The following is an 11,584-nucleotide window of genomic DNA, read 5'->3' as shown; positions in this document are numbered from 1 at the left end:
AGAACCATGGGCAATGGAATATGCAAAAATAACAATTTCAAACATTATTAAGCTACATTAATCACATGACCGATGTGCGTGTTTATTTAGTGAGTGCCATCCAATATCATATACAGTGCAAATAAAAAAATTCTGTAAAATAACTTACAGAATTTTCCATAAAAAAAAGTAATGGCAATACTGTAGAAAACAATGCATTCTGGGTAATCGTCACTTTTGAGAATTAACAGCGCTCAGAGTCGACACTCAGAGGCTGTGTTCCAGCGGCTTTTCAAGGGACCAAGGTTGAATCAACGTTGAATTATGGCTGCATCCGTAAACAGCTGACTTGTGACCGTCTTGTGACTCGAGATCGCGCAGAGATGCAGAGATGACTCTGCAGGCGCAGCATTACCTCACGAAACTGAATTTGGACAGACTTCCGAGGAAGCGTAACGGTTTAACGATCTACAGCAAAATAGAGCAAGCTGAGAACTAAACAAATATTTAATTACAGTAGTAATTTCTATGGAAGCAAAATAATGCCAAATGTTTTTGAAACAAAAAGCCTGTTGAATTGCACTACTTGAAAAAAATAGCCATTGCATTAACCATGCTTGCATTTCAATGCATTGTATTTTTATGGGCTGAAATTCAACATGGTTGAATATTTAAGATGTGAATATTTCAATTAAAAACATTTCAAACACATTTTCATTATAAAAAATGTGAAAAAAATAAAAAATTATTCACCTTTAATATTTCACTCCCAAAATATTCAAACTGTTTAAAAATACAACCTATAATATTCAACAGGCATTTTTCAGTCCATTTTATTTCGCTTTGCAAATTCGCTTCCACAAATTCAGTGGTTCAAATTTGACAGTAAATTCAACATTGACATCCAGGAACTGCAGGAAAAGCAGTAGATTGCCAAGCACACTGACTTCCATTGACTTCCATAGTAGGAAAAAAATATACTATGGAAGTCAATGGGACCCAGAAACTGTCTGGTTACTGACATTCTTCTAAATATCTTCCTTTGTGTTCAGCAGAAGAAATAAATTCATACAGGTTTGAGACAACATGAGGGTGAGTATATGATGACAGAATTTTCATTTTAAAGTGAACTATTCCTTTAAGCGTTTCCCAACCCAAGCCGTCAAACCTACATCGAACGCCATTCCAGACCGGAAGTAACTTTTCAGACTTTGATTAAAGATTACGACGGCAAACAATTTTTTTCTGTGTATTAACTTGAACGGATTCATTTTTCACCATAAGATTAGTAATATGCGCTAACTAAGTAAATAGGGTCAATTTTGATTTCAGTTGGACTTTAATGTAGCTTAAAGTCCCCATGAAATCAAAATTGACCCTATTTACTTTGTTAGCGCATATTACTAGTCTTGTGGTGAACAATTAATCCGTGCAAGTAAATATATATATTAAAAAAAAAAATTACCATGGTAATCTTTAATCAAAATCTGAAAAGTTACTTCCGGTCTGGAATGGCGTCTTTTTCTGATGACGTAGGTTTGACGGCTTGGTTTGAAAACGCTTAACCACTCCCCTCAAACTGTTAGTCTGCTATGAGCGAGAGATTGAGAGGAGGAGCGCTAAGTAAAACCCTGCCCTCTGTTCAATATTCCGTTTCACTTGGATATACGTCATAACACTGGAGAAAAGTCGTTTGCAACTTCCGGTTCACGGGGACTTTAAAGGGATACTTCAGGATTTAGCATTAAGCTTTGTATCAGTAGAAAACCTGTAGTATTTTCGAATTACCATGCTTTCCCCCCTCATATCCCCCTGATATGAGAGATTTATGTATTTTTTGTCTGAAAAAATCCTCCGATGACGCAAAAATCCTCATTTTGCTTCATCTGAGGATTTTTTGGCCAGAGGCTAAAGACTACAGCCAGTAGAAGGCATTGTTCCGCATGTTTTCAACCCACCCATAGAGGGTGGGATCTCACTCACAGAATGTACAAGCAGTGTCAGCCATCTTTTTTTGGAAGCTAAGCTATCGAGTTCTTATTCTGTGGAGAAAGCTGAGTAGTAGGCATACATCCTCTTTTTCCCGGACATTCCGGCCGTCGAGATCATCCAAAATGTCCGGGATTCAGTTTTTGCTTTCTACAGTCGCCATTCATTGTTTACATGCACACCTTTTGTTTCAATCTAACTGAATTCATTCCGACTGGTGAATCTGAATGTAGTGTTTACATGAACGCTAAACAAGTGATCGGTTGATGTGCGTTTTACCATTGCTAAGAAAATACCCGCTCCTCTGTGAGAGATAGCCCACGAGACCGGTGCGTCTCACAGGCGCTCATCAGTAATCACGCCACCGGCTTTTGCGTTCTACGGTTGCCATTCATTGTGAATGGATTTTAATTAATCAACTATAATTAATCAACTAACATTTGTTTTTCTTGCAGGAATGACATTCATATGCTTTTAATGTGTCAAAACTCTTTTGGGAAAAACTTGTGACTTTGAGTATGTGTGTAAAAATAACATAGTTTTGGGAAATGAAACTAGACAGTCTGTTAGAATCTTGTGATTAACAAAAATGAAGTCATCATTAAAACAAAGTTTGCTTTACCTAGTAACAGAGGGGTTTGCATATGAAGAACCAATCAAATAGTGGGGAAATTATGTAATGCAGCATGAAATTTATGCCATACCTCTATAGGCTACTATAAAAACTGTTGCATATGTATTTTTCGGTGGGATTCTCAATGGAATTTGTCTGAGATCCTCCAGCCTTGCTTCTTGGGAGAGATTCCCTGATAACTGCTCAGGAAGATCTCCTGGCCGTGATTAAAGCATTTAAAGGACATTTGCAGGTCTGTTTGTCAATTTATTCCTGCGCAGGAAGCTATAGGGAAGCAAGTTAGTTAGAAACTCGGCCAGTTGTCGACTGAAGACGCAAGAGCTAGAGTATAAATGTATTGGGTGTCGATTTGTAGACGCCCCAGATTTAAGGTATTGGTGTCGAGTGCAGACGCCAGAGATATTAAGATCAGTTGGATGTCGAGTGCAGACGCCCCAGATAGGTTTAGGGAAAAAATCCACTACATCATCATGTTTACTTTGGCGAGCAGGACGAGGCTAGGGCCGCGGGAGAACGACGCGAGGCCGGTGGCGTGATCGGTTGATGTGCGTTTTACCATTGTTAAGAAAATACCCGCTCCTCCGTGAGAGATACGCGACCAGTGCGTCTCACAGGTGTCGCTCATCAGTAATCACGCCACCGGCCTCGCGTCGTTCTCCCGCGGCCCTAGCCTCGTCCTGCTCGCCACAGTAAACATGATGAATGGCGACTGTAGAACGCAAAAGCCGAATGCCGGACATTTTGTGCGATCTTAAAAACCCGGGCAGTCACGGAGACTCACTTGTAGCTTAGCTTTATTGTTTACCGGTAGGCGTGGCTTGGGAGTGGCCTCGTAGAGCAGCGAAGCAAGTGCATTCTGGGAGTTGTTGTCTTTCATCCACATGAGCCAAAAATACATTTTCTGGCTTTTCTCATTCTAGAAGGCTCCAAATTCAAAAATAATTTCACATTTCTACTACATAAATGACCCAATTTAAATACACATTCATCTTTCCAGAGGTGAAGTATCCCTTTAATGGACTAATACAGTGATATAAAAGACCAAACTCGCACCTTATTGGGAATGTAGGTGTAGACTACTATATAGGCTACAGCAGGGGTGGGCAACTTCGGTCCTGGAGGGCCACTGTCCTACAGAGTTTAGCTCCAACCCTGAAAAAAAATTTCTGCAATTTTCTAGTAATCCTGAGGACCTTGATTAGCTTGTTCAGGTGTGTTTGATTAGGGTTGAAGCTAAACTCTGTAGGACAGTGGCCCTCCAGGACCGAAGTTGCCCATCCCTGGGCTACAGGCAAGCAGATGGACTCAGAATATGAACTTAACGCGCAAGTTTCATGCTGAGCGTTTCGTGATATACTGGCACAAAATCAACACTTTCTTTTCTCTTCTCTTCTATTCTCTCTCTCTCTCTCTCTCTTTATATCAGTGCAATGCATAAGTTAATACACCCATGCTAAAGTTGACTAAAAAGAGGAATAAAAAATCATATTTTGGAAATTGAACTTAATGCCTTAATTTAAAAAATTAGGAAAAATCCAACCTTTTAGGACACCAATTTTCTTTGTGAATGAAGAATGTATCGTAAATAAATAAAAGTTCTTCCTTAAAATACATGGTGCATAAGTGTGTACACCCCTATGTTAAATTCCCATAGAGGCAGGCAGATTTTTATTTTTAAGTATTTTTTTTTTATTAATTTTTAGGATACTATGCATCCTGATAAAGTTCCCTTGGCCTTTGGAATTAAAATAGCCCCACATCATCACATAGCATTCACCATACCTAGAGATTGGCATGGTTTTATTTCAGTTAGCCTAAAAGCTAGTTTGATTTGCATTGAGAGATGATCTTATGGAAAGTACTCCATGCCAATCTCTAGGTATGGTGAAGGCTATGTGATGATGTGGGGCTATTTTAATTCCAAAGGCCAAGGGAACTTTATCAGGATGCATAGTATCCTAAAAATTAATAAAAAAAAAATACTTAAAAATAAAAATCTGCCTGCCTCTATGGGAATTTAACATAGGGGTGTAAACACTTATGCACCATGTATTTTAAGGAAGAACATTTATTTATTTACGATACATTATTCATTCACAAAGAAAATTGGTGTCCTAAAAGGTTGGATTTTTCCTAATTTTTTAAATTAAGGCATTAAGTTCAATTTCCAAAATATGATTTTTTATTTCCCTTTTTAGTCAACCTTAGCATGGGTGTATTAACTTATGCATTGCACTGTATATATATATATATATATATATATATAGTATATGCCTACGTGTATTGCATTAGCTTAAACTGGGAGAGTCATAGCACTTGCATATTGTTGTCCTCCTATTGTTACACTGTAAAAAAAATTCTGTCGTTTTTACAAAAAGAATTTGGCAGCTGGGTTGCCAGAATCATTTTGTAAAAATTACAGTCACTGTAAAAAAAATCCTGTAAAATGTACAGGGATTTACTGTAAGAAATACAGACTTTAAGTTTGTTTATACAAAAAAATCCTGTTGTTTTTACAAAAATAATTTGGCAGCTGTGGTTGCCAGAATAATTTTGTAAAAATGACAGTCACTGTAAACAACTTTATAGTTTTAAACTGTGCATTTTAGTACAAAACTGCATAAAAACATCCATTTTCTGCCTTTTGTCTTGCCTTCTTTATTAATATTAAAGCAGCACAACATACACATTTAATTGTTGGCCGTGCTACTAGCTCTAAAGAGGTTTCGACCATTGTTTCAAGGCAAGCATGTGTTAGTGAACACAGCGATAGTGGCGTATGTAAATCGTCAAGGCGAATCCGCCTACTGGCCCAACCAGACTTGGCTCTCGGCAGGGCCGTTTGAAGGCATTTGGGGGCCCCAAGCAAAATGGACATGGAGGCCCCCCCAACCCCCCACCCCGCGCACGCACGCAAAGCCTACAGGAACCACAGCATGTCCTGATACTGTACTTGTACTACAAAATGTAACAATGTAAAAATTGCCACACAGAATAAAGTAACTGTTCAAGATCCATTGGTAACTTATAAAAATAATGTCATATTTGCATAAACTGTCACTACCGTATATCCCGACACTAGCACATTAAGATAAGCTATGAAAAAATCATGTTCCTCTGCCTGTCCTTTCTGGTTAAATAATGTTTATAGATGGGTTACAAAAGTATTTATTAAGTAAAAAGACTGTTTGCTAACAGTTAAATGACAATTAACTAAAGATTAAATAACTAACAATTTACCATCTATTAATGATGGTTATTATAAAGTGTTACCGAAAAGATATGTTAGCATTTCCATATTTTGATATTAGAAGGGAAGGAATGCAGCTGCTTTCACAACTACCAATGCTTAAAAACATCCCAAGCTAATGTTTGATGCACAGAATTTATTGTGTGGTTTTCCTAACCCCCATTTGGTAAATAAATAGATTATCACGGTGGAATAGTTAGTATATTCCATGCTATGCCACTTTCATCAAAACCTATTACAAAGCTATAGCAATGTCATGTCATTAAATACGATAAACAGTGATTCTGGAACAGATCTGCGTCTTCCTTATCCCATTAAAAAACATATTACAGTATGTAACCATATTCCGTCCATTCGAAAAAAAGTTGCACTAACTGTTCGTTACAAGCAGCATTTGCCGTCAGGCAGGTAGCTAATAAACATATTTTTGCTAACCTACCTGCTGCAAAATTACACCATTTGTACAAGACAAGTAGAGCTATTTTATCCAATGTAATTTATCACTTACAACTATCTTGTTTTTTCTTATCCTCCTCTTCCTTTCTCTTCTTTCTTTTCTGGCTTCCTGAAGCATAATTCCGCTTCATGACTGCCGAGGAGGTTTTGTATTTTGCCGGCAGCAGAGATCGCGTGGTTGGCTGGCTGCTGTCAGCGACTACTGAGGGGGGCCCCCTTGAGGGGGATCCCGATAACAGTGTCATTGCACTTTACTGCATTGACTATCAAAGGTGCGCTCACACAGTTTGTCGTTGCATTTTATTCTTAACCAGTCGTTGTCTTGGGGCCCCAGGCCAGCTCGGGGCCCCAAGCAATTGCTTGGTTTGCTTGCCTTGTAACGACGGACCTGGCTCTCGGAGCTCACACTGATGCCGTCGGCCCCTCCCTGGTGGATTCCCTGAGGAAGGACCTTCTTTCTCAGGGGTAGGGCACAAACTGGCACCAGTGTCCAGACCTCTGGAACCTCCATGTCTAGTCCCTGGATGGGACGAGGAGGAATTCATAGGGCTATCACCAGTGGTGATAGATACCATCTCTTAGGCCAGAGCCCCCTCTACCAGACGTCTCTATGCCTTGAAGTTTTCACTACATAGTGTGGTTCCTGAGGTGAAGACCCACAGAGTTGTGGCGTCGAGTCTATGCTTTCCTTTCTTCAGGATGGCCTGGGAGAGGCACCTGTCAGCCTCCAACCTTAAAGTGTACATGGTCACATTAGCAGTTAACGACACAGCGTTTGAGCTCTTGCAGTCTGTCAAGCTTAGTGCCCTTTCAATGAAGATGGCCCTCCTGATTGCTCTCACCTCCGTTAAGAGGGTGGGGGACCTACAAGCCCTTCTCCGTTAGTGAATAGTGCCTGGAATTTTGTGGCCGGCCTACTCTCATATTGTCCTGAGACCCCGGCCTGGATATGTGCCCAAGGTTCCCACTACTCCCTTCAGGGACCAAGTAGTGAACTTGCAAGCAATACCTCCTGATGAGGGAGACCCAGCCCTGTCTCTGCTGTGTCCAGTACGCACTCTGTGCATATATCTGGACCGGACACAGAGCTTCAGACAAGCTGAGCAGCTCTTTGTCTGCTTCAGAGGTCAGCAGAAGGGGGAGTCTGTCTCAAACAAAGAATGGCCCACTGGATTGTGGATGCCATTTTCCAGGCTTATCAGGCCCAGGATGTACCGTGCCCACTGGGAGTGAGGGCTCACTCTTCCATGGGTATTGCAGCCACATTGGCTCTAGCGAACGGTGCTTCGTCAGTAGACAAATATAGAGCTGAAGGCTGGGCCACACCCAACGCTTTTGCGAGATTTTATAATCTACGCATGGAAACAGTTTTTTCACGAGCCTTAGGTTATAATGGGTAAAAATCAGACAAACTGCATGCATTTATACTCTCTGAGGTGATGTGTGCTTTTTAGTGATAACATGCTTTTTTTCTCCAGTTAGAGTTTTCCTTGAATGGTGAAACCTGGGTCACCCTTCTCTATTACTTAAGCACTATTGTGGTGGATGAGTTCGGTGGAGGAACTCACTATCAGACCCATTACTCTTGGTATCCCCCTTTTCATGTGAGCCCTTGTAATCTGGCTAGTGTTCTGTATGTAGTGGTTCCCTATGTTGACCCCATACAATGTATTCCTCCACCGTACAGTTTCCCTCTCTGTGAACCCAGTCTTCCCCTGGATGGAGCCAGCTCCATCACCAGCCGCCGTGAAGCTGGTAGTCTACCCCTCATTGGGTGGAGCCCACCACTCAGTAATTCTGAAATAGAAATTCTACTGCAACAGGTAAATGCCAAACGAGGCATTACATTTAGTAGTGTTTCCAGTGGTTTTAAAGCCACCAACAAAACGGAGGCATGGAAGGAGATCACGGATTCCGTGAACTCTGTTTCTGGACAACGTCGCTCAATTGAAGATGTAAAAAAGAAATGGTTTGATTTAAAATCAGAGACTAAAAAATCCATTGCCAAACATAAGAGACATATGCTGACCAAGTTATCTGAGATTGACCAGCGCATCGGGGCCATTATTGGTGAGACGGCACTCTCAGGTGTGCCATCATCGGAGCAATTGTACACTGACCAGGGACCTATATCAACAGATTAATATCCTCCAAGGCCATCTCCCACCAGTGAATCAGACGGTAAGCAAGTCTTTCTGAATTTTTACAATTTTAACTCAAAGCAACGGTGAAACCATTGGAAAGGAATTTTACACCAGTTTGTCAAACCAAATGTGGGCCTATGTGACTGTGAATGAGTCCTCACCTGAATTCCTAGTTTATTCAGTTTAAAATCCTATTGCTTTTGCAGTAGGCTTATATTGAACAAACTGAAACATCTAAAAAAATAAAAAATAAATCAGTCCACTGTGACTGTTTTAGTTTTAGAATCGTTTTTGTTTTTTACCGATCTACAATCCAGGCAACCCCTCTGTGAAGAGGGACCTGACACCATTCGGCCTTCCTGCAGTAGGCCTGCCTCTGTACATGCCCCCAGGTCCCGTCCAAGTGCACGTGTCATCGTTGTCGATGGGGTCTTGGATAACCAGGAGTCTCTGTGAAATCGCTTCTACTCTGGCCACAATATCAGAAACACTCAAAGACATAAACACACATTTTAAAAAATAAAGAACGCGCACTGAAACCCGTGTCATTTCATGTGTTTAATTTGTGGTATTTAAAGGAAAAAACAAATAAAAAACGAGAAATTATTTGTTGTCTGACTTCCACGCCAAGTCGGTTGTCTGGTCCCAGCAATGGGTCAGGACGCACATCCTGGTGTGGTGGCTGAAGTGGAAGTGGAACACCATGCTTCATAGCGATGTTGTGTAACACACAACAGGCCATGATTATTCTGTAAACCTAAAAACGGTGAAGAGACGATCAAAAGCTAGAAAAACTAAAACTAAATTGTTGGAATTAGATTATTCTACAACATGTTCTCCATTTTTCAAACCTGAATAAAACAAGTAGTCCTACTCATCTTCTCTGGCTTGTAAAGCAGCTTACCACCTGCTGTGTCCAAACACATCCAGCGTCCTTTCAGAATACCGATGGTTCGCTCAATGGTGGAGTGGGTGCGTGCGTGCCTCTGTTATAAGAGGCCTCTTGGTGCGTCTGAGGGTTTAATAATGGCGTCATTAGCCAGGGCGCAAGGGCATACCCTTAATCTCCTAATGAAACAAGTCATTAATGAAGAAACCCACTTTTTGAAACCAAAAATTGGAATTTGAAATTACTCAACGGTGCTTACCAATGAGCCATGCGTCTCCAGCAGCTCCTTGTTCCAGGCGCATTCCCACAGAACTGTTCTGCATAATATAAGAGTCATGTGCACCTCCTGGGAAGCAGGAGACCACGTTCAAGAGATGGCTGACGGAGTGGCAGATGACTCGTACATTGATTGAGTGATATTGCTTGCGGTTGAGGTATTGGAATGGGTCTGGTGAGGGTGCCTTAATGCATACGTGAGTGCAGTCTATTGCCCTGATTACGTTGTGCAGACCAGCAATAGAGTAGAAACCTCTCTTGACCGGCAGCTGTTGTTGCGCGGTGTAGGGGAAGAAAATATATTGTGTGGCCAGTTGATTTACACAACTCGTGGGAGAGCGCAGCTGATGGATGGCTGTGATATGCCCACCCGGTCTGCTAACTCCCGCTGAAATGTCCCAGTGGCTAAAAATCCCAAGGTGGAGAGTACCTGCACATGGGGTGGTATGGGATTGGACTATTGGGTATGGCTTTGCAGCACTGGCTCCAAAGTATCATACAGCTCCATTAAAACGTGTCTTGGAAGCCTAAACCGTCCGATCAAATACTCGCTTAATTGCTGATGTAAATTGCAGTGTTAGTGTTTCTTTGCATACTATGATTTTTTTTTTCAACAAATGATCAGAAATACATTACAGTAAAGTACCATCATTGTAAATTACTGTAGAATTAAATAAAATGCAGTAACCAATTATTTGGAGAAAACTGTCATCACTCAAATGTGCGTAAGAGTGCTCTTGAGTGTGCATACATTTTGTTCTAAGCTAAGAACAAATCCAAGATAAGTAAACATAAGTGAATGTCAGAATCTTCCTAAAAGTGCGTAAGTGGGGTTTAAGAGCACATTTCTTCGTAAGAATGGTTGGTGAATGAGGCCCAATGTGCTCTATGAGTCTCACCTGATAGTCACAGGAGAGAACCAAGTGGCAACCTTCTCCTTTCTCTCTCTCAAAACCAACACAGAAGTGACTTAAACTGCAATTCATCGACTAGCTGCTAAAGACAGGCTGCAAAAGTGAGTACCCCCAATGTTAAAATGCCCAACTTTATAGCAGAAAAAAATGTTTACAGCCTGGTGCAAAGTGGTTTTGGTCTATATAGCTAATTTTGCCCTTCATGAAAACTGTGAGAGGGGGGGGGGGGGTGAATTTTTTTATAACTCATCAGTTTAAATTATATTAAGCCTTAAAGTTCTGCATAATTAAGGGCGTGACCACTTGAGTGACGTGGATTGCCGCTGCTGTCATTTACTAGCCGTTTGTCTGCTGTCTGTTAGCCGTCATGTCACCTCAGCTAATCCCACCTTTTTGCCCATTTTCGTTTTTCCAGGAGTGAAGCGCTACCAAGATGCCGACGACTGGCTCCGCCTACCTTGGGCTTCAAAAATACTCTTCAGAAACCTATGGGTGACGTCACGGACACTACGTCCATATTTTTTTTTACAGTCTATAGGGAGAACTTCATTTCAGTTGAAATGCTTTACTCAGCTGAGTGCAAGGGCTTTAGATACTGCTTTGGATGCAACTAGCTTAGTGAACTCTGTACATTGTTTCGGCTGTAGAGCACGTGCAGAAGGGCACCTGGGTGACCATGAGACGCTGTAGTCGCGGGACAAAACACAGCTCTTCCATTCCGATTACCATAACAAATAGATTCTCCCCACTCAGTGAAACACCCACTGTGAATCGCTATTATAACAGCGGATTTGCCAGGCGCACGCCAGGAGCGGTTCACAGCTGAGGAGACCGACGTTCTCGTCAGGGCCGTAAAAGACAGAGAAGTGACATTGTATTGGGATGGGAGAAACCCACCCAAATAAGCTTTGGTTAAACAGGCGTATAATAATTTGGGTAAATGTGTAAGCTAGATTTATGCCTATTTTTTCACATCTTCATGGACACCACAATGATTTAACTCGTGTGGAATATATTTCCTTGTAATTATGTATGGTTTGCAAAAATGTCAAC

This window comes from Squalius cephalus, assembly GCF_949319135.1.
Source record: "Squalius cephalus genome assembly, chromosome: 8".
In the NCBI taxonomy this organism is placed as follows: Eukaryota; Metazoa; Chordata; class Actinopteri; order Cypriniformes; family Leuciscidae; genus Squalius; species Squalius cephalus.
Note: the sequence above shows the minus strand (reverse complement) of the source record.